The sequence below is a fragment of the Protopterus annectens genome, chromosome 8.part0 (assembly GCF_019279795.1).
Source record: "Protopterus annectens isolate FY-2018-M chromosome 8.part0, PAN1.0, whole genome shotgun sequence".
Lineage (NCBI taxonomy): Eukaryota > Metazoa > Chordata > Ceratodontiformes > Protopteridae > Protopterus > Protopterus annectens.
Genome location: NC_056741.1, coordinates 799,718,014 through 799,740,747, shown reverse-complemented (window position 1 = coordinate 799,740,747; position 22,734 = coordinate 799,718,014). Strand labels below are relative to the sequence as shown.

The following is a 22,734-nucleotide window of genomic DNA, read 5'->3' as shown; positions in this document are numbered from 1 at the left end:
CATACAGTTGCCAGAACATATCTATACATAGCCCTGACTGTGAGACAGTGTGCCAGAACATATCTAGAAGTAGCCCTGACTCTGATACACTGTGCCCAGAATACACCGGTGTGTAGCCTTGACTCTGATACAGTGGTCTGGATCACATCTGTGAGTAGCCTTGACTCTGGTACAGTGTTCCAAAACATTTCTGTTAGTAGCCTTGATTCTGATGCAGTCTGCCAAAACAGGTCTGTATGTATCCTTCTCTATGATATTGTGCCATACTGTATCTGTCAATAGCCTTGACTGTGATATAGTGTTTTGTTCATTTTATATCTCTTCAATTGCATGTTTGTCACCATTCCTTGTACCTACTACATTTTTGATTAATCCTTTTCCTCTCTGCTAATTACCAGTGTTCTCTTATGTGTAGCAGTTTATGATGCTGTAATGTTTTTAGTTGCATGTCTTTTGGATTCACTTAAATGGCTATATCATTTAATCTGGCTAGTTGCTTGTCACTATTCTTGGAGTCTGTTTAATGTGTTTTTTTTCTCCTGAAGTCTGCCGTTTGTAGGCAAACTTAACCCTGACACCTACAGTTTCCATAACTTTTTTTCTAAGTTTCTTTTGTCTGTGTACCTTCCAGCCTTCAGGCTTCTACATATGAGTGCTGAGCCCATTCATTTCTCTACTATTGAAGAGCCCCCAGTGTGCAGGTGAGACATGACAAGAGGTTCCATCATCCAGCATTCCATGGAGGTAGTTTGTGCTCTAGCTGGCCTCTCAGCAGTGAAGGTCTTTCTAGTTTTGGCCCTAACCCCATCAATCATAGCTGAAATGAGCACCCATGTCATCCTGCAGTCTCCTATACCCCCCTTAGATGCACTTGACATTGACCTCATGCTACAGTCACCTTCTTAAAATCAGCAAGCCCTCATCCCCATCTGTGAATATTTTAGTGCCCTGAAAGCCTCCTCTTAATTGGATGACCAGAACTATCATTACCTCCCCAAGCATGGTTAAACTGGCATTGACCACTTAACTTCCATAATCTATAGCCCATTGCCAATGCTGCTAGTTAAAGTCAGATCAACATGGCTAATGTCAGGGTTACATCTCTCTATGATACAGAACTAAGACCATAATTCCTGCAATTTATGCTGATGATTTAGATGATTTGCTGAGTAGCTTGGAATGAACTAGTGCCAAGCTGCATGGCCTTATCTTAACTATATTTTATGACTGGGCAATCAGGCATCAAACAGAGCCCTCATGAATTATCAATTTTCTTATTCACTGTACTTAAGTGAGTTATGATTTGTGCAACCTCTTTTCACTGAGTGAGTCATTATCCCTAGTTGCTTGAAATTTTGGTAACATTAAGCAGGGTTCTATTATTCTGGCTACTGACTATTTGTTTGCTCCTCAGCTTTTCTTGACCTGATGGCTTGGTTTTATGCAGCATGCTGATGTTTATTGGTTTTGTTCTAATCTGCATTTATCCACTGGTTTGGTTCCACATTAAGTAGGATACTGCTGGAAGATTAGCATGACATACAGCTCAGTATGCATTTTTATTTACATTTAAAGAACTGCTGATACTCATATCTTAGAACCTGGCCATAACTGCAGATGGTGGTGCATCTGTACAGCAGAGATGCTACTCTTAGTTGAAACCTTCTGAAAGGCTTGGCATGTATCACTGAACCACACAGCAGCCCAAACTGTGAATCAGCACCAAGTAAAAGTTATTTTGTAATTGTGTATTGGGCCATGAAAAGGCAGTAAGCACATATACCTTGTGCTTATGTGCCAAGTTGGTTATGCTTAACACATGGGAATATATCGAGAAATGTGACTGTCGTTTTTTCTTATTTTTAGTTGTAAGTACTCTTTGTGGCTTAAGTGCATCTTTTTCCTGGGTCCCATACATGGTTAAGTAACTTCACATGCTTCATTTAGCCTCTGTAGGTATTATTTCCATGTTTTCCTGAGTTGGGCTGCAATTCTGCAAGTGTAGACTGCATAAACCTTCCACCTTGCAACACTCATTGCCTGTGCCCAGCTAAATTAGTTAGTGATTGCTGTCATAGAGGTACTTGTAATCCACTACAAAGGAGAGGAGCAGCCTTTCACACTTTTGGTGTCCTGAAATGAACAGTTCCGTATAATGCTACTTCATTTTCACCCCCCATTTAGTCTGAAAATAACTTTGATTACTTTGGTTTGTAGCTAAGGCATCTAGTAAATGGAAACTGTCCCAAGGCATGTATGAATAGTGACAGCCAAAACACTTGATTGGCAATTAAATTTAAATGCTCTGCCTTTGAATTAGAACTGAAAACGTCTGTCTTTAATGGAAATTTGTATCACATGCATCCTGACCTAGTGTTTTAAGAGGATAAATGTGTTAGTAAGGGATGCCAACGTTGTGATCTAATCACAGCTATCTTTTGTGTTATCTGAGTTACAGTGCCTCTAGGGCTCCAGGAGTAAGATGCCTTCGTATTGGAATGCCATTGTAGAAATAAACTGCCTATGCAATTTTGAATTATATGTAAAAGCCTGACTTTAAAAAATAATTTCAGATGTAAAAATATATATACTAGGTATTGCCCCAATACTAGTATTACTGCTGGTTGAATTTGTGGTAGTAGTGTGCCCTTAATTTATTTGATATCTTTGTTTCCACATGACTGGCCCATTTCATAGTAACACTATAAACATTCCAAGCTAAGTGATCATATCTATTAAAAGTGAACCTTGCTGGGATCATTGTCAGCATTATAATTTTATGCGTAATTTCTGTGACTAGAATAATTTAATATGCTAGTTGACACAGTGAAGGAACATGTTTGTGACCCCCTCAACTGTTTGATCCCGCGGCTTTGTGGTAATAGGGGATTGTATAACTCAAATCTCAAGAAAGCAAGGTACAACTGCTTGCTCTTAAAGCATCTTCTGCATCTCCACTGGAATTTCATTAACTCCTGATAACAAGCCGGCCATTTTAGGAGTACCTGATAGGGAACATACAGAACCTCAGCATAATAATGTATAGATCAGCTCTTCTGAATACTTTATCAGTCCCATAATACTGTTGCTGTGCCACTACTGATGAGCAGATGGACCCAGTCACCCACTCTCTAATTGCTCATGTAATGTAGCATAGCCTGTGAAGATAGTGTTGGTAGTACATGCATATGGAATGGACAGTAGTATATCCTAGCATTGTCCTCCCCACCGGTCTGTCTGCCACTGAAGAGAATGTTGACTCTTTGCATGTAATATCATTCCATGCTAACTCTCTGGGTTATAGACTGTGCTTTCGTAGTATGGGGGAGGGAAGACAACAGGATTATGTATCCTGGGAACATTCTGTCTGTTTTCTGCATTTGACTGTTTTCTAAATAGGCATGAATTGATTTGGATGACATTAATAGACATTTCTGTTTCATAGAATGCATATATGCATGGAAAGACACACACACACACACACACACACACACACACACACTTTTAGCAAAGGCAGGCAGCTAGCAGAAATACCAGGGAATGATCTCTGTCTCTCTTACCTTTGCTTGTTTTTCCATGTTGTTTTACTGAATGGTTGTGATTCCAGTCTGGACGAGCAGAGCCATACTGGACAAAGCTGTTCCTTTCCTTCCACTGCATTATGCTGTGTGGTACAGGTCAAGGGCTACATGTGGACTGGTTATATGCAATGCTAATTACTAGTAAGGGAAGGGGATGCCACAGCTGTTAGCTTGTATGGAACATCTATCACAACTCAAGAGACCTTCATGCTGGCTGAGTAGTAAACATTCTGGAATGTTCACAGCCTTATTAAATAGGTCTGATTTGTCTGCTTACCTGGCTTTCCTGTCTGCCAATGATATGCAGATACAGGACACTGAATTTCTAGATAGTCTGCATACGTATCATATGAATACTAGTTAGTGTGTTCTCATGAGAACTGTTCCTTCCAAGGGTTGTTCGGAGGATTTCACACTGTTTGGCACAGTGGTCAGTCAGACAATTTGAAAGTCTGTTTATTTTATGGTCATTAATCTTCTAGTCCTCCATCAGCTCTGCAGTATCCTTACTTCTTTCAGAAAATGGGTTGTTGACATTAAAAGGTACTGTAGCTCCCCAGGCCATTACAGACATTTCTTGTCTTCCAGCTTGTTATGTATCAGAAACTGGAATAATTGACTCCTGACCAGTGCATTTTCACATTTTACACGTAGGTAATTTACAGTTGTGGGTTAGGGCACTGCACTGCAGACTAAAATTCCGGTACCAGAATTACATAGAAGCCCCACTTACGTTATAAAGATCTAACCCTGAACTTTATGCCATCAGATCACTCGTGGGAATGAGGTTCGTGCCATTGTTATCTTCCTTGTTAAAGCATTTTCCTTTCATCTCTAGGGAAGATCTAACTCAGCAAGTGAAACCAATAAATTGCATTGCCAGATTTTGAAATGATGTCTAGCACATATTTAACTGCTATAAGATTTTAATTAGGTTATATGTACAAAGCTTTATTTTCTGACTGTTTTTCCTGTAAACCCCTTCCAAGAATTGTACTTACTGGTTTGACTATCTTGATTGTAGCATGCTTATGACATATGAAATGTATAGTTGTAACTATCTATACTTTCTCCTCTTGTTTTTTTTTTTTTTTTTTTTGCTTCTTTAAATTCATGTTACTCAGACAGTTGCCATAATGGAGTTTGTTTTCAGGGGAGGCCCGGGGAGAAAAGCTCCATATTACATACAAGAAAATCAAACTTATGATTATTTAAAACAAATGTAGAATTATATACTGAGATATAGCAAAATACAATTGAAAAAAAAGAATACTCTTCATGACATATATGTAGTTGCTTAGAGAGCCATTTGCACAGCATAAAGTTGAACTGAGGCAGTGGAATAAGCCGACAAATATTTAAAAACTATGAAATTGTAAGTCTTCTGTTAGTAGTTGCAAAGACTGAATATTTGAAAGATAGAAGTATAGGTTTAGTAGTATGTGGAAGAAATAAAGGAGTAAAGTGCAATGTGTACTAAGAATACATTCAAGATTCTGGTGAGAGAAGAGAGGGGCAGTTGAGTAGTAGAGAGGGAGGTGGTTGTTTAGAAGAAAAAGAAATCTGGTGAAAGTAGAGAGAGGCAGTTGTTTAGCAGCAAAAGTGGAGTACACACGTCAGGGATGATTATAGTAGCTAGTTAGCAGTATCTCATAGCATGAACCTTATATGTAGGTAGGAAGGAAAGAGAAAATTTCCAGACAGGGAGAGAGAGCAGAGTTACAAAGTACTTATATTATATTAATTCAAGGTTTTGATGTTATATTACGTTAGCTTCAGAGAGGGGAAGCTGTAGAGGAAAAACAGCAAGATGTAGAGGTACATGTGGAAGTACATGGATAGGAGGCAATTAGCAGAATAGGGGCATTAGCAGGATTAAGTAGGTAGGGTGCAATTACATTTCCAATTATGAGAGAGGTAGGAATGGAGCTGGGATTTGAAGTGCTCAAAGTTTTTAGAGATTCTTAGTGAGGGTGGGAGAGAGTTACATTTTTTTGGCTAAGGAAAAGGATAGGATAAACTGGCCAGTGGGACGTTTTGGTTTATATACAGAAAGTAGATTTTGTTGGGAAGATCTCAGGGGTCTGTGAGGTGTGTAAGATGGTAAGATATTTGCTAGAGCAGGGCATGCAGTAGGTTTAAAGATTAATTTGTGGGCTGTATTGAGTTGGAGGTAGTCAAGGTAGTTATGTTTTATACACTGTTACAAGTTAAATGTCTAAACGTAAAAACATATCTTTTTTCCAACTGGTGCTAATCTGGAAAGAATAATATATTGAACATATCATACACAGGTGTAAAAGTCTGTCATTTTGTTATAAAATACATTTGTTGTCCCAGCTTAGAAGAAACATTCTATTGGAAATCTTTTTTGGATGTATAAAAACAATTCTTATTCAAGATAGTTTAAGCTTGCATCTTAAACCCCAAGAGGGCCACAAAATTCCAAAAGAAGTGTTCACAAGTACCTAGGCAGGGTAATGGACCACGGCCCATCCTTAACCATAGCAATATGCCTTTACTTGGCTGTCCCTCCCCAGTTACCAAAATGAGAACAATGGACTTTTTTAAGCAATAAAAGAATGGAATATGCTACTGGTACTGTTCATATATAGAGATTGGAAAATTAAGATCAGACTGAAACTTCAGAAAAGGTTTGACATATTTACACTTATTTTTCTACATATGTAACTGGCATTATCCTCTACAAAACACATTTATTGTTTTTGTGGGTAGGTACACAAACCCATAAAACTAAGCTATTACTTTTATATAAACATGCATATTCCTTTAAACTTCACCAAATCACAGTATATTTAAGTTTTAATGTTTTTTACATTTGGTAGTCAAAAGATAATTGATAGCTACATTTTATTGGAAAGTAATTATTCTGTAAATACTGGATTTTTTTTTACTTCTGATTACCATTCTGACTTGAACTGGATTTTACCTGTGAATGTCAACATGTCTGAATTAATTCAGAATGTTATAAAATTTTCATATGAAGAGTGGTTGATACCTACTTTTGTAAGGCACTCTGTGAGCAGCTAACTGTAAGGTGTTGTCAGCATCTTGAATGTGCAAGTATCACCCTGCATGTGTCAAAACTATTTTTACTTTTTTTCTTTAAAACTTTTGTACTTATGAATTCATATGAACACAAAGGTGTGGATTGCATACATACATATGTACATACTGGGCGTGTCAGACTGAAAAAAGTTATATGTATGTGTTTGTTTTCAACCAAATAGTAAGAAATATATCTTCCAAAAGGCTATGTAAGCCTACAGGTGTAAGAAATATTGGTCCAGGTATCTAAAAATGGCTTGAAATATTCTAGCAAGCTTCTCAGAAAACTGTGTGCCATGATAATTATCTACAGATTACACTTATTTGCCAGGTTCAGATATAAAGAAAAATGTAGCTTTATCTTCATGTAATGTTTGTCTAAATTTGGGGGGGCCGAGGAACCAAAGCATACATCTGGTGATCCAGTAAATCCTTTCCCCGGAGAAGTATATACAGTAAATCCTTTCCCCGGAGAAATATATACATTTTAGTTCTGAAGTAGTGAAAAACTAATTCTTCTATATTCATTCTCATAGGTTCATTTGAAAAGTGATGACAAGTTCTATAACAACACCTTCCCTCCAGCCAAAACCAGACATAATGCAAAACTGTAGACTGTGCTAATATATTTGTGTAATATACACTAGTTTGTTTAAGAAAACATAAATTTACATAGTTCTTGTAAAAAGGCTCTAAAAATTTTGCAGTAAGGATATTGTGAAATGATAATAGCAAAGCAACACTTGGAAAGCCAAACAAGTGCTGCCCCCACACTCTGTCACAGTAAAATATACCCATTCTAGTCTGGTATACTTGTATAGACTTTGATGAGGTGATATCCATAGGATCAAAGTAACTGCAAGGCACTTAATTCACAAGACCATTTACATATTGCCAATACTCACCCCCTTCTCAAAATGGGTTCCCTAATGGGATGCCAACAGAACCTGTCATTATAGTTTATTCTCACAAATTTGGCCCTCAGCCTTATTGCACATGCATGCACATGTATGTGTGCACTCACACACACACACACACACACACACTCACACAATCAGACATGACAGTGCATGCACACATGAGGGCATTGTTCCTATCAAGGCATAACAGCAGGGTCAATCCCTGTCTCCAAACCTACCAATTGTGACTACTTTATTCATAGTGGACAACTTGGACATCTGTCTGTTTAATTGTGATCAAATAAAGAATGATTATGGTATTGTATTTCATCTTGATTCACACAAAGACACACTAACTCAGCCAAGCAAGATCAATGACTGTTGTGATCAAATAAAAGCAGGGTTCAGTCATATTTGTTAACAGACTTTCTCCTCACCCAGTGTTTATAGACAGTTTATGTACTATGTTTCACATGTCTGATTCTGATCAAACCAAAATAAATTAATTAATTAATAATAATATCAGATTCCAGCAGGAGTCACCACATGAAAAAAGTTAAATAAACGTAATATCTTTTATTAAGGCATAAAAACACACAAGCGCTTTCACGTAGTTAAACTACGCTTCTTCAGGTGTCCTTTTTTTTTTTTTAATTAATTAATAAATAATGGGTGTAGTAATGTAGGTAAACCTGAATCACACCACCCTGCCTAGCAAGGACGGGTCTATATTATAAGATTGACATTTGAAAACATTGAACAACATATGGTCGACACCATATGGTTGATGTTTTCAAACATCGATCTTATAAAAAATACAAAAAAAAAAAAAAAAGAAAAAGGTACCCTAACGGGTTTAAGCCCCCCTGCACCCCCCCCCATGTGGGGGGATGCACCCCCACACCCCCCGCTACTTATATATACCAACTCCAAGACCGCACTACATTACAGTAAATGGAAATCTCCCCTTACGGAGATTTCCGGTTACACGCCCGGCATTATGAGCGCTAGATATTCTCATGTCGACAATGCCATATTCGACATTGTTGGCTTTCGAGAATATAATATAGACCTGCTAAGACAGTGTGAGCCTGATAATCCACATCAGTGATTGGCGCTTTCACACATTCAGTTCATGAAAATAGACTCTTTCTTTGTACATCATTGAACTTTGATTGGGATAAAGAGTGAAATAAATTATAGTAACATATTTAAGCAGATATTTCTGAGACATACAAGACAAAAAAAAAATAGTGACATTTCTGAACTTACAAAGCAGATAAATGAAGCATGATCTGAAGCACCTTGACCACAAGTATCAATATCTGTCTGTTTCAGCATCTGCTTAATATTTGGTCTTCAGACTGGTTTGTTATGATTACATGCTATATCAGTTTTGGATTCACTAATGCAGACACATGGAAAATAGTTTACATTTTATTTTTAAGTCTTTCCCACTCCCACAAACGTATTTATTTTTACATTCTAAGTGCATCAAGCATGATTATTCTCACCAGAAAAAAAGTATTTTGGAAAAAAAAAACGCAGTTTCTTTCTTCCCATTATTTAAAATCTAAGACAAGAATAATTGGGTTGTAAATAAGCCAGAGTGAAAAAGAGAAGCCTCACACATCCAAAGACAGCAAACAAACAGACAAAACTGTTGCTTGTGGTACCTTGAGCTAAATCCATCTCTGTCTGTATCCATGCCAGAGTACTGAAATATCTATGTAGACACAGTTCCGTACAGGTATTTTGAATTCTCTCTATGTGGTTGCATATCAAGTTAAAAAAGCACATTGTCAACTAATCTCAGTAATTCCATATACACAAAGTAGGCTCATTCTATGCAGAAGAATAGTCATACTGTGGAAAAAATTCTAATAAAATTACACAAAACTCTAATTTAAGTCTGTTTAAGAAAATGAGGCATTCTTGTCTAACAGTGCTGATCTGCATCCATTCTACTGGCATTATTTAACTGGCACTTCTTAACAACTAATAGTTTAGTAGTAACATTAGTATTACAAAACTCATTGTAAAATATCAAATCCTAGTCTTCTTATGCCCAATATTGTCTACTGTACTTGTCTGCATTTTTTATCATCCTCTTTTATTCTCTTGCCTTTTTACGTCTTTCTTGCAACCCTCTATTTTTTCTCTTTTTCTGGCACACTCTGAATTTGCTCTTTCCTTCTCTTCTTTTCTCTCCTTTTCTAATGTAGTCACCTGATCTGTTTTCTCCACAACATTCAATTTCCTCTTTATTTCCTCTTTCGTCAGTGATAGTTTTCCTTGCCCATGACTTGCACTTGTTCTTCTCACACCTCTTAACGTTTCTGTATCTCTGGTTTATCTTCTTACTTTCAGCAGTTAGTGATTCGACTTGTTTTGCTTCCACTCATCCTATTTCTATTTCTATCAACTTTTCATCTAATTGGCAGTCATCCACAAATGTGGTGAGCCTGAGACCTAAGATGATCGCACTTCTGAGAAGTAAATGCCAAATAACAGGGGAACCAAGACAAAGATTTCTTGTAGTGACATCTCTGTGACTAGAGAAGGCAGCCCATATCTTAGAAATGTTCTATAAGTAATCCCATTTGCTGTCCAATGAGCAATGCAAGCATTAACCTTGAGAATGGAGATGTGTCTATTATGCCTGCATAAGGAATAGTACCAATTACCTTGCAATATCAAGGCATAGGCAGTGTGGTCCATTTGAGTATTGTCTAAGATTTCTATGACCTTGTGAAAGAAAGTGACTAGACTGAATAGACACGACCTGACTTTCATAAATTCAGACTGCTTAGGATCAAGGGTATGGTGGTTATCATTGTCATTATTAATTAGTTTAGCAATGATTTATTCCTTGATAGGGTCAGTCATGAGGCCACACCTGTGGAGAAGCACAGTTCTTCAAGCTTTATGTATGTACCTGTGGAGACACTAAGGTCAAAGACATTTAGAAGGGGTTGTACCATGTGATGCATTCAGACAGCCTGGAATATTTCTGGAGCTCGTGGAATCAGTGTTCTAAGTTTTAGTGAGTGCTGGTATAACTTCATCTGTGGTGGTTACAGGCAGGATAGTGGGAAACTGGTGGGGGGGCAATGGGATTTGTGGTGCTGAATTTGGCAAAAAGTATATTAGCAATGGTTGCCTAGTCAGAGTGTGATATTCATTGGAGATAAGTTCATAGCAGGATTGGGCATTACATTTAAGTGTTCTAATATACGTGAAGAATGCCTTATATTTATCCTTGGTATTGGGATGCACTGTAAGTTCATAATGTACATGATGGTATACCTGAGAGTCTTGCTTAATACTGTTAGATGACTTCTATGGTGAGGGTGGCATTTTTTAACTAAGCATAATTAACCTTTTGTTTTTTCTGTAGCATTGATTATATGGAACATCTTCCATACAGGATTACTTCTGAACTTATCATCTTTATTTTGGTAACAGCCTCTTAAATGCACTTATTCATGATGAAGTAAAATTCTAAAAATTATGCACAAGCAAGGGTGGCATGGCAAATTCTTTTGTTTGGTGGAATGTGCCAGTTATGGTTTCAGTTTATCACTAAATATCAATAAGATGGCTACAGAATAATCCTGAAATATGGTGGTGTTTTTATGTGTGATGAGGCTTGCATTAAGAGCGAAGGTTACAGCTAGTTGATCTGAATTAAACAAGGAGTGAGACATACAGGGAAGGTAATTAATAAGGTCAAGGAGGTTTACACCTTTGATTGGGGCAGGGATGATTTGCAGTAGAGAATCTGTGTTTACAAAATTAAGGAATCTCTGGGCCTATTCATTGGTGATTCTATGGGTTATCCAGATGGCTCAGGGGTAATTAGTCACTCACAAGGGCATTTGGCTCAATGGCTAACCTTTTCAGGTGACCTAGATACTCAGTGTTATGGGAGGTGGGCATAGAAGGAGCCCTCTGGTTGAGAATGATCTGGTTGATGGCGATGTTAAAGTTCTAGGTTGGAGCCATGCAAGATTTCCTGAAAGATAATAAGAGTAATAATAAATTTGGCTATAACCTGAGGTTCCCAGTGGTCCTAAATGCATGATAGGTGCAGTACCCTGCTAGGGAATGCATGCTATTGTTGTTCCGAAAACATGTCTCAGCAGTTACACAAATATGGATGTCTTCAAGGGTGAGGCAGGCCTGAAACTGAACCTGAGCAGAAATAAATTCTGTTGCTTGAAATGGAATTTGATTACTGCTTTTGTCATTTGCACTAACTGAACTTAATGAATCCCATAAGAATGTGCAGTCAGTAATATTTATTTTATTTATTTATTTTTATTTATTTTTCTACCCACGGTGGTGGTGCTGCGGTAGTGTTGTCACCTCACAGTAAGTCGCTGTCCGGTTCGATTCTGAGCTAGAGCGTCTTCTGCATGGAGATATGCGTGAATGGGCATACCTTTGTTGAAGGTTGTGTGTCAGGGCTGGTAACTCAGCATGTAAAAATCAACTACCAATCATTAGCGGACCGGAGTTCTGCTTTGGCGATCCCAAACTGGGAAAAGCCAAAAGACACAATATTTATTTTTATTTATTTTACATTTGTTTACCGGGATAGTCCGACTGGATACATGTCCATTTTCAGCGGAGGTCCGGGGAGAAAAGCTCCAGTAGACAATATTACATAGATTACACAACAAGTTAGATAACATAAAATATAACACATGGTGTTTTGTACAATGGTTTAGTAATGTTCCCAAATAGGGACTCACAATTCTCATGATCTGATACAATTAAAAGCAAAAAGACATCAGACTGGAAACAGAGCTTGGTTAAGTAATTAAATGTTACGATATTTACAGGTATGCTTTCAGTTTATAACTTAATCAGGGTTGGTAAATGGGCAATGGCAGTTCATTTTGAAATACTGTTTGAGGCTTTTTTGAAGAGACTTATGGAGGATTGAAGGGTTGTATAGTTTGGCAAAGAAGGCGAATCTGGCAGTATGGTTGTAGCTATGGGAGAGCTTACTCAGTCCAGATTTGTTGAGGCTTGAGAGTACAGGAGAGGCATATATAAGAGTAGAGAGTAGGTGTGACTGGGCAATTACAGTTCTAGCCAGTGGGGTTAAAAATGTCTTGTTTCTGTACAGTGATCCAAGCTTCTTATTGATGGTCTGTATGGTTTTGTTGACCTGTAGGTCAAATTTAAGATTATTATCTATGATAATCCCTATAAGCTTGGTATGAGTATCTGGGGAGATAGTGGTACCATTGTTAGATGTGACAGAGAATGAAAGTGTGGCGGATCTACTAATGGGGGTGAAGAGTAGAAATTTAGTTTTATTGGGGTTCAGCAGTCGGCGTTGGCTGACGAGCCAGTTTTCAGTAATGTTAAATGTATTTTGGGTTAAGATTTGCAGTTCGGATGGGGAGGTGGCTGAGCAGATCAGAATGGAATCATCTGCATATTGAATACAGGTAGCTTTAGGGATAGCAGTGTGAAGGTTATTGATGAAAATAGAGAAGAGTAGTGGACCTAGTATAGAGCCTTGAGGGACACCAAGTGTGAGAGTTAGCTGGCTGCCTGCTGTCTACCAGTCAGGTAGGACTTGAACCACTGGATTGTGTTCCTATTGAGGGAAATTGACTTTAGAGAAAGAATGAGAAGTTCATGCATTATCATGTCAAAGGCTTTTGATAGGTGAAGAAAGAGTGCAGGGGATAGCCTATTGCCATTCCTGTTATGGTTTATGGCATTATTAAAGGAAAGAAGGGCCGAGGTGGTGCTGTGGTGTGGCCTGAAACCATGCTGGGAGTTGGATAGTAAGTTATTCTGTGTAAGGTATTGTATTAGTTACTTGTGTACACATTTTTCCATTATTTTGGCTAGTGGGGAAAGAATGGCAATGGGTATATAGTTGGATAGTTCTGTAGAACTTCCACCTTTATGGAGTGATATGACGTGGGATATTTTCCAGAGGGAGAGGATAGCGCTTTCAGATAAGGTTTTGTTGATCAGGATAGATATGGGATATGCAATGGCAACTGCAGCTATTTGCAGGTACTTTGTAGGGGGAGGTTAGCAGAGAGGGTGGTAGGTTTTAGTTTTTTTATAAGGGTTTTGATAAAACTAGTGGATTTGGGTTGGAAGCTAAATTGGGGGTGATCAGTGGGTAGATTAGAGGTGGGGTTTAAGTTTGTGGAGGTTAGTTGATTTGCTAGGGATTGGATAGTTTCAGTGAAAAAATTGTTATAAGCGCCAGCTATGGTCTCTTGGGAACTATGGGTGTGGTTAGCCAGGGTTGGGGTGGTAGAATGACCTGGATGAAGAAGTTGATTTAGCCTGCCCAGTATTTTTGAGGGTTGCTTTGGTGTTTTTGTAGGAGATTTTGATAGAAGCTTTTTCTATCTAGTAGAGTAGATTTTTTGTTTCATTCCTGAGTTGACGATATTTTAAATGATTAAGTGGGGATTTAGTTGATCTCCAGCTGGCCCAGGCTCTGTTTCTAGTTTTGATTTCGTACCTTTTATGAGCCGTGGTGCTGTGTTTGATCTAGATTTTATTGTACGTGCCGGTGCATGGGAATCAAGGATACAGGAATTTAGTGTTAAAGTGAGCTATTGCCTCTTCTAATGATAGATTTTTTAGTTTTGACCAGTCAACTGCTTTTAGTTTGTTTAGGAAAATAACAAGGTCAATTTTTTTCCTGTTTCTAAGTGTTTTATATTTGGTCTGGTGGGGGTTTTCTGCCTTATGTTTAATGATATAGGTTAGTAGATGGTCGCTAAGATCATCAGGGAGAGTCCCAGCTGTGTACAGTTGGGGTTGGTTACTGACTAGTATCCGGTCTAGGATACTTTCCCTGTTGGTAGGTTTGTTTATCCTAGTGGGAGAAGTTATGGTCTGTTTAAACCCAGATAAGTTTATAGGGGTGAGGGGTGGGCACAGAGGAGCAGGAGCGCCAGTCAGTATTGAAGTCACCAAGAACTGTGGTTTCTTGGGGATAGGTAGTGGATAACCAGTGAAAGATATCCTCTAGGGTATTTATGTTGTTACCTGGTGGAATGTATGCACAGACGATGTTCAAGCATTTGTTGTGGTTAATCTGTAGCTTGGTTATGAGGAGTTCTGTGTTATTGAACTGGGGAGTTTGAATGGTGTCTCTATTAACGGTTAGAGTATTTTTGTAAAGGACTGCTATCCCACCTCCTTTCCTTGTCGCATGGTCTAACCAGTGAATATTGTATCCTGGAGGTTGTATCTCATTGTTAGTAGTACTGGGTTTTAGCCAGGTTTCCGAAAGACACATAATGTCTGGGGAGTGGGTTGCTAGGAGGGCGTTTAGGTTGGGAATTTTATTGTTAATACTTCTAATATTTAGGTGTAATGCTAGGAGGGAACTAGTGGGAGTAGAAAGAGGTAGCTTGACAGTGGGTGTTGTGGTAGGGGAGTGAAGGTTATTGGGTGTGGGTGGGCCAGGGTTGGGATGGATGTCCCTATCTGTTATAAGGTTATAGTGACAGGATACTCTAAGCTTTAGGAGTTTGTTTATAAGTTTTATATAGTCTTTGTCTTTAGGATTGCGTTTTGTGGCTTTACAGGGGTGATATTTTGTTGGGGGTGGTAGATTGGGTGTGTGGAGGATGGTAAAGTGTGTGGTCTTATGTGAGAAGTCATGGGTGGCTGTTTGGCCGTTTGGGTAGTGAATACCACAGTCAAGTATTTGTTCGTAGGCAGTAAGGTGGTAAAATAGGAGCTGTTTGCATTAGTGTTCTCCTCTCCAACAAGCAAATGGATCATTTTCTATGTGTCTGTGTATATTTTCTAGACAGTGTAGTATTTCTTTTTTGTGAATATCCTCCAGAACTTGTCTAGCCAAAGGTGCTTTATTTACTGTCCTATCTGAAGGAAAGCTAGGTACAGTCAAGCCTGCATTTAAGAATTAAGAAAATAATATGGCCATTTTTGAACATATCTAATGTCTGACAGTCAAACCTTGCATAAGTAACATTAAGGTAGAAACCTCCACAGTATTTCCTCTTAAAAATAAATGTCTATATAACTGCACATTATTTTTCTTTTTATCTAAACGTCCAGAACAAAAAGTTATGACCAGCATATTTTATGCCTTCCAGAAAGGCTAAAGCATGGATGAAGTTAAAGTCTAAACTGCCCTAATTATCCAAATTTCTGAGATCTTCCCCAGCAGGACTGGGACAAATTAGCAGACTAGGATGGGATCAAGGCATATACTGCACATGTCAATATCATATTTCACAAATGACTAAACAGGATCATGCAGTCGTCTTTGCATTAATACTGATTTCTTTCATAGACTCACCATCTGCTGTAATGAAGATGGAAAAGAGAAGTAATCTTGTAAATATTTTAAGGGACGGCTAAGAAAAATAATCTGTAAGTGTATTGCTAACCAAGTCTGAAATGTCTTTGAGTCTGTTGATTGCAGACTTGCTGAATAAGCAGGCTACATTAACTAACCCTTCCACCTTTACAATTGCAATACTGCTGTGTTACTTTTATGACACTGGGGGACGAGGCTGAGAGAAGGACTTTCATGTTTTTGCAGCTGTGCACTGTTTTTAGGTTGATGTCTGCAAGCAGCCCTGGTGCTACAGTAAGATGTTGGGACGCAAAGTTAACGAAGTCAAAATGCAGCATGTGGTAATTTAGTTAATGGACCCTTTCACTTTTAACTTTCCTGTTGACTCATGGAGGGTCAGGGGTCATCCATTAGCTCGGTCTCCATCGCTGCTGCTTCAGTATTCAAAGAAAAGTAATTGGATTGGGCTCTCCCTCTGGTAAACAGATATTTGCAGCAAATTGATTTGTGTTTCACAGTCAAATTATTGTTGCAAACACACATTTAAGGTCGGATAGCATGGCTGTACAATAAGTAATGTCCTGTGGGGAAAACTGGAAAGTAAAATACATGCAGGCTGCTTTTTATCAAAGCAAAATCAAATCACTTTGTATTAGCAGCTGTTCTGAACAACACCAAACCTTTCATATGGTATACCAAAATGTGTATGTACAGTTGTATTATGTAGTTACTTCTCTGCGTTACCATCTTAACCATACTGCATGCTAGAATGTCTCCTCCTGAAACATTATTCCTGCATGTTTACAGAATGAGTGCATTAGGCTGTATCATTACACAGTTTCCATGCCAAGTCTTAATTCATGGTCAATGTTGAAATGTCACAGTGTTACTGTTCTGTTCAGATTCTGTAACACGATTCTGCTTTGAAATGTACTGTTGTGCACTATATAGAGGATTAGAAGCTGGTCACCAATCATGACCTGCTTATTATGTGTCAAGACATGGATGTCAAAGGAATTATCTTGGCATCCATATTGATAATACATAATAAAGGGTTATGATTAAGGCCTGATCATAATTATATGTAGCGCACAGAGCTTTATCTGTTCCATCATTGAACTTCCATGTACTACTTGTTACAGAAAAAATGCACTAAATGTTTTGTCGGCATTCAAAGCCATAAAGCAGTTAGCAAGAGCTGTCATAAAGACAGTGTAAAAATGTATCTTATGTTTTCACTCACCTTGCCATGTCTCTCAACTGTCCAGATTTTTAGCTCCTATATTTGGTCTGTTCTTCATAAAATATGTGGTTTTCTGACAAATCACTGAGGACTGAAGTCACTAAATAATGACATACATTTCAGTTTCAGACTTCATATCCTTCAGAAAATGCAGGCTAACCCAATTCCTGTTATGCTATCAACTTTATAAGTTTATAAGTCAGGGATTACATTTTGTTAGGATTGAGTCTCATGCTATAATCGCACTTAACTATTTGTCTTTTTACATATTTTGGAGCTTAGCCACTGCACTCCATGGACTACATAAATCTGTGGCTCAATTGCTATTTCAAACAGAATGACATCAGTTGCATAGTCTCTTAAATGTGATGTCTTGCTTCAGCAAGTTTTACCTATTGAAAACTTCTGGCAGAAGTCATCATTACTATACAAATGTATAGCTTGTTATGTAAGATTACATTTTGTGGAAAAAATACATGTATGTGTATATATATATATATATACACACACACATATACACATATACACACACAAATTATTTAAGATAAATAGGTTTATTCATGTCAATTTTCTGAATGGGAAGCCACAGTGGTGCAGCAGCTAATAGTTTTGCCTCATATTGTTAGTTCTTTAGTTCATCTCCCAGATGAGGTGCTACATCCTTGTAACTTTACAGGTCCCTTCTGTTTCCAGAGGTTTTCACTGGTGTCTCCCACTTCTACCCACATCCCAAAGACATGTGATTAGCTGAACTGACAAAGATCCAAATTGCCTCTAGGTGTGTGTGCGAGGTATGTGGACATTGTGCAGTGGACTGGCATCCTGTCTAGTACTGATCTCTGCCTAATGCCCATTGATTGCCAGGATAGGTTTAAGCTCCATGCAACCCTGAAATCATATAAAACAGGCATTGAAAATGGATCTATGGATTGATAGATGGATGCTTTTCTGAATACAAGCCTCATAATTTGTTTCAGAAAACAGTTTTTCTATGGTTTAAAAATATTAAAACCTGTAACTGCATTTAGACTTTAATACTGTAATGTATTTGTCCATGCAACTGTTTATTTGCTTATTTTGGGACTGGAATGTGCGTGTTCACTGACATGTCATATATAAGCAAATCCATGTCATTTACATCAGAGTAGATCATTATGCTGTTCTAGCCCTTTTGCAGTGCATGGTACATGGAAATAGTATGTGGAATGCATGGCACACAAAAATAGTATGTCACAAATTCTAGTTACTGGCAGCTCCATTTGGAGTGATCTTATACAGAGTTCTTAGGAATGTTTTCTTACTGGGTTTCCACAAGAAAATTTCTCATTTGGACAGCCCAGTCATTAAACTAAACACATGTACATACATACGTACACTTGTAAGTAAATAAATATTAGAAAATAGTCTTTGGAGAATGAATGACCCCCACTCAACACTCAGTGTTCCAAAAGGATGAATTAATGTACAGAGAAAGCCTGATTAAAAAAAAAGCAAGTCATTCTCTTCATGGCACAAAATACATCACAATGAGTATTTTTTTCTGTAGCTGACATTTCATTTCTCCTTGCTAACCACAGCTTTTTAAGAGCCTTGGTTAATGAGTTGGAAAAACATAACTAATGCAAGTAACTGCTACTGTGTTTGTGCGTATGTGTGTGTGTGTGTGTGTGTGTGTGTGTGTGTGTGTGTGTGTGTGTGTGTGTGTGTGTGTGTGTGTGTGTGTGTGTGTAGATGAATAGTGATGCATCTTGTAATGTTTTCCTTGATAAGCATCTGACAGTAAAAACTGAAATGCATTACAGTAGTTACTGCTTATATCTGTTTATATATAAATTCATTTATTTGCAACAGTCCATCTGAGCTGTACATAGGTAAAGTGACTGTGTGTGTGTGTGTATGTATATTTAGAAACACACACACACACAAACACACACACATATGTATATGTATGTATGTATGTGTATACTAATAATAAAATAAAGCAAATACAAAACAGTGTAACAACACATTTTCTAAGCACGTGGTTGGCATTACACAGAAGTAACAAGTCATCCTTGGGTGGAGGCTCTCTGCCTGTGGCAGATTTCACAACACCCTTATCCATCTGTTATCTTCCTGTGATGCCCATCCTGTCAGAAATTATTGCCTACACTGGTCTAGTCCTTGTATAACTGGACTACATCAGATTCCATGGTGGCAGTGGTAGCTTGCTGTCTGCTGAATTTTGAACTTACCGATGATAAACATCATCAACAAAGCTCAGCATCCTAAACGTATGAGGTAAATTTCAGTCTCCAAGGTGTTGGCAACTTAGTCTATATTAAGTGGTGACTGTACTCACTGATTGGCTAACAAAGAAGTCTACAGCCATTGGTGTTTTTGTTTACCTCAAGTGTATCTCAAATGCTCTGGCATTGAAAACCTGTTACTTAATGGCTCTGCAGGCCTTTTCTGAGCTGTATGTAGACACAGGGCTAGAATTATCGACAATTACGATTATTTTGAATGTGGACAGCAGAGATAAAATTCAGCAAGGATTACATCACAGATGACATATTTTGATAGACTGAAACAATGTAATGAACTGCTTCATACTAACTTGAGTGTCCTTAGCAACAGCAGTCGTGTAAATTCTATGCATCAGTTCAAAATTTGCCCTGTTTTATTTTGTTTCCAGTAAGCACAGCTGAAATTCCTGAGTTTGGGCTAAATATACCAGAGATCAATAGTGGGCTGGCTTTTTCTGACTAATTCAACTGCTTCTGCAAGAGACTCTGGGAAACAAAGCTCGATACAAGGCTACATACGTTTGAGAAAATATTCTCTGTATTTATTCTCCAAACTAGTGTTTTTTCATAAAATCTTAAAAGTCTGTGTTTTACTTTTTCTGAATGATGTAGCTGTAAAAATTGAGTTTATTACTGTGACCTCCCGTATGCATGCTGTATTTGATGGTATATCTCCCTCTACTGCATGTGTGTATATAGAGACACACATACATATACACGCTCACATATTAAAAAATGTTGTACATGAAAACATGTAACACTAGGCAGTCTTTCCTCTCTGCAGTATAAAATTAATGTAGGCTGGCTATACCAGAACAATTTTGATGGTATAAACAGAAACACACTTACATAGAGAGGCGTCTCCCTAGCTTCTGTGTATTCTTCATACAGTATTTAACCACCACCTTAATTGCCTTTAATCTGTCCCATTCAGTCTTAAATTAAGTCCATATTTTTGCTGCTGCAACATTTTCTGGGAGATCGTTCTAATTATGTGCCACTCCTTCCATAAAAAAAAAACCTTCCTCATGTCTTTGTGGGTCTTCCACCTCTTTGTATTTGCAAATTGGGTCTCTAGTATTTTTATTTTGAAAGGGTTTTACCTGTGTAGGCTGTGTGAATTCTGTTGGGACATGTTGTTTCTGTCATATCTTCACCTTTGTCTGTTATCAAGACTATGTATTAAGCTTTTATTGTGTTTCTCTGCATGGCTTCTTCTAAAGACCCAACACCATTTTGTTGCCCTCCTTTGTGGTGCCTGTATGTTGTCTTTGACACAAAGTTATCTGGTAGCTGCAGAACTGCAAATATTACTTCAGAAGGGGTCTTGCCAGATGTCTATAAAGAGTAATAAAGCCTGGTTTTCTACTGCTACACTTCTTCCTGTGTGTACCAGTAACTCATCTGCCTTCTTTGCCGTTTTGTAACATTACTTGCTTGCATGACCATCTGAGTACCCCAGGTCCATTTACACTTTTGTTTTCGTTATTGCTTCCAGAGAAGGTGTACACTTCTTTTGTAGATTATTGTTTTACAGGTAAATTATTTTGCATTGAAGTGAAGCTGCCATATTTTAAACCATACGTGAGAAATTGCCATATTAATTTGCATCCTTTTATACCATTTTGTGTAACATAGAGCCTATTGTTAACATCATCCCACTACCTAAGAAAATCACTCCCTCCAGCCCAAACAACTACAGACCAGTTGTTCTGACATCCAGTGTTATGAAATGTTTTGAGTGGCTGATCGAAAAGCATCTTTCATCATGTCTACCTCCTGATTTTGACCATCTGTAGTTTGCATACAGAGCTAATCGATTCACGGCTGATGCCATGTCAGTAGCACTGCATATCTCCCTTGAGCATTTAGAGGGCAAAGACAACTATGTGAGGATGCTGTTCATAGACTAATATGGTGGTACCAATGCAGCTGAAAGAAAAACTGGAATATTTAGGAATCAGTAAACATTATTGTAACTGGATTCTGGACTTTCTGATTGAAAGACCACAGAGGGTATGTTCATTGCATCATGATTAACACGGGGGTTCCACAGGGATGTGTTCTCAGCCCACTGTTATTCACCATCTTGACCCATGACTGCTATGCTAAGCACAAGTCCAACCATATCATCAAATGTGTTGATGACAGCACAGTCACGGGGCTCATCACAAACGAGGATGAAAGGATGTACAGAGAGGAGCTGGCATCTCTGATCAGTTGGTGCGAGGGGAACAACCTTGACCTGAACCTAAGCAAGACCAGAGAGAATATCATCAACTTCAGGAAAAGGAGAACAAACCACCCAGTGTTGATGATCAATGGTGAGAGTGCGGAGAGGGTTAAAAGTACGAAATTCCTGGGTGTACACATATCAGAGAATCTCTTGTGGTCGGGAAACACCAACCAACTGGTCAAGAAAGTGCACCAATGCCTCCAATATTTAAAAAGGCTGAGAAAAGCTAAGCTTCCTCCTCATATTCTCTCCACCTTCTATAGAGGTGCACTAGAGAGCATCCTCACCTGTAACTTCACAGTGTGGTTTGGAAGCTGCTCAGTTACAGAAAGGAAGGTGCTACAAGGAGTGGTGAGGGTTACAGAGAAGGTAACAGGTTCCAGTCTTCCATAAATACACCTTTATTCTGCAAGAAGCATCCGAAAGGCCACCAAAATAATAGAGAACAACAAGCATCCTGTGCATGGACTGTTTAAGCATCTGGCATCAGGCAGGAGATATCACAGCATCCGCTGCAGGGCTACAAGATTCAGTAACAGTTTCTATCCTACAGTGATTACACTTCTGGACTCGAGCACTATTCTCAGGGGTCTGCACACATAATAAGTCATTTTTTTATTTATTTGTGTAATATATACTTACATATATTCCAAGTAAGTGCAATATCCATAGTCAGTATTATTTAACTCACTGAAGTGCAATATCAGGCAGGTTTATTCCTCTACTTGATGTGTTGTTTCACTTTTCTTTGTAATCTCAAGAATTAAGCTGCTGCACAAAATTTCCTTTAGGCTACATGTGTGTAGTTCTAAATGACAAAGTTTACTTTGACTTTTTGACTTTGATTGTATGGCCTTATGTCATTAGAAAAAAGTTAATTTTTTCCTTGTAGAACTTTTGCGGCATCACTTATATGATCATTGCAGGGAATCTACCCCAGGTAGTGTTGTACCCTGGTGTTAACCATTCTTTTATCTAAGTTGACTCAATTTACTATGACTATCTGTGTCCTTTTGTCTAGCCAGTGTTTTAACAGATTGTGCCACATATTAAGGTTGTTGAATTTAGTCAATAGCTTTCTTATTG

General features: G+C 38.1%; 1 protein-coding gene across 1 annotated transcript in view; it reads left to right on the top strand.

The window, feature by feature from the left end:
- Nucleotides 1–22,734, top strand: part of PLXNA3 (plexin A3) — a 1,436,523-nt gene that overhangs the window by 1,042,637 nt on the left and 371,152 nt on the right. The gene's annotated exons all lie outside the window — the stretch shown is intronic.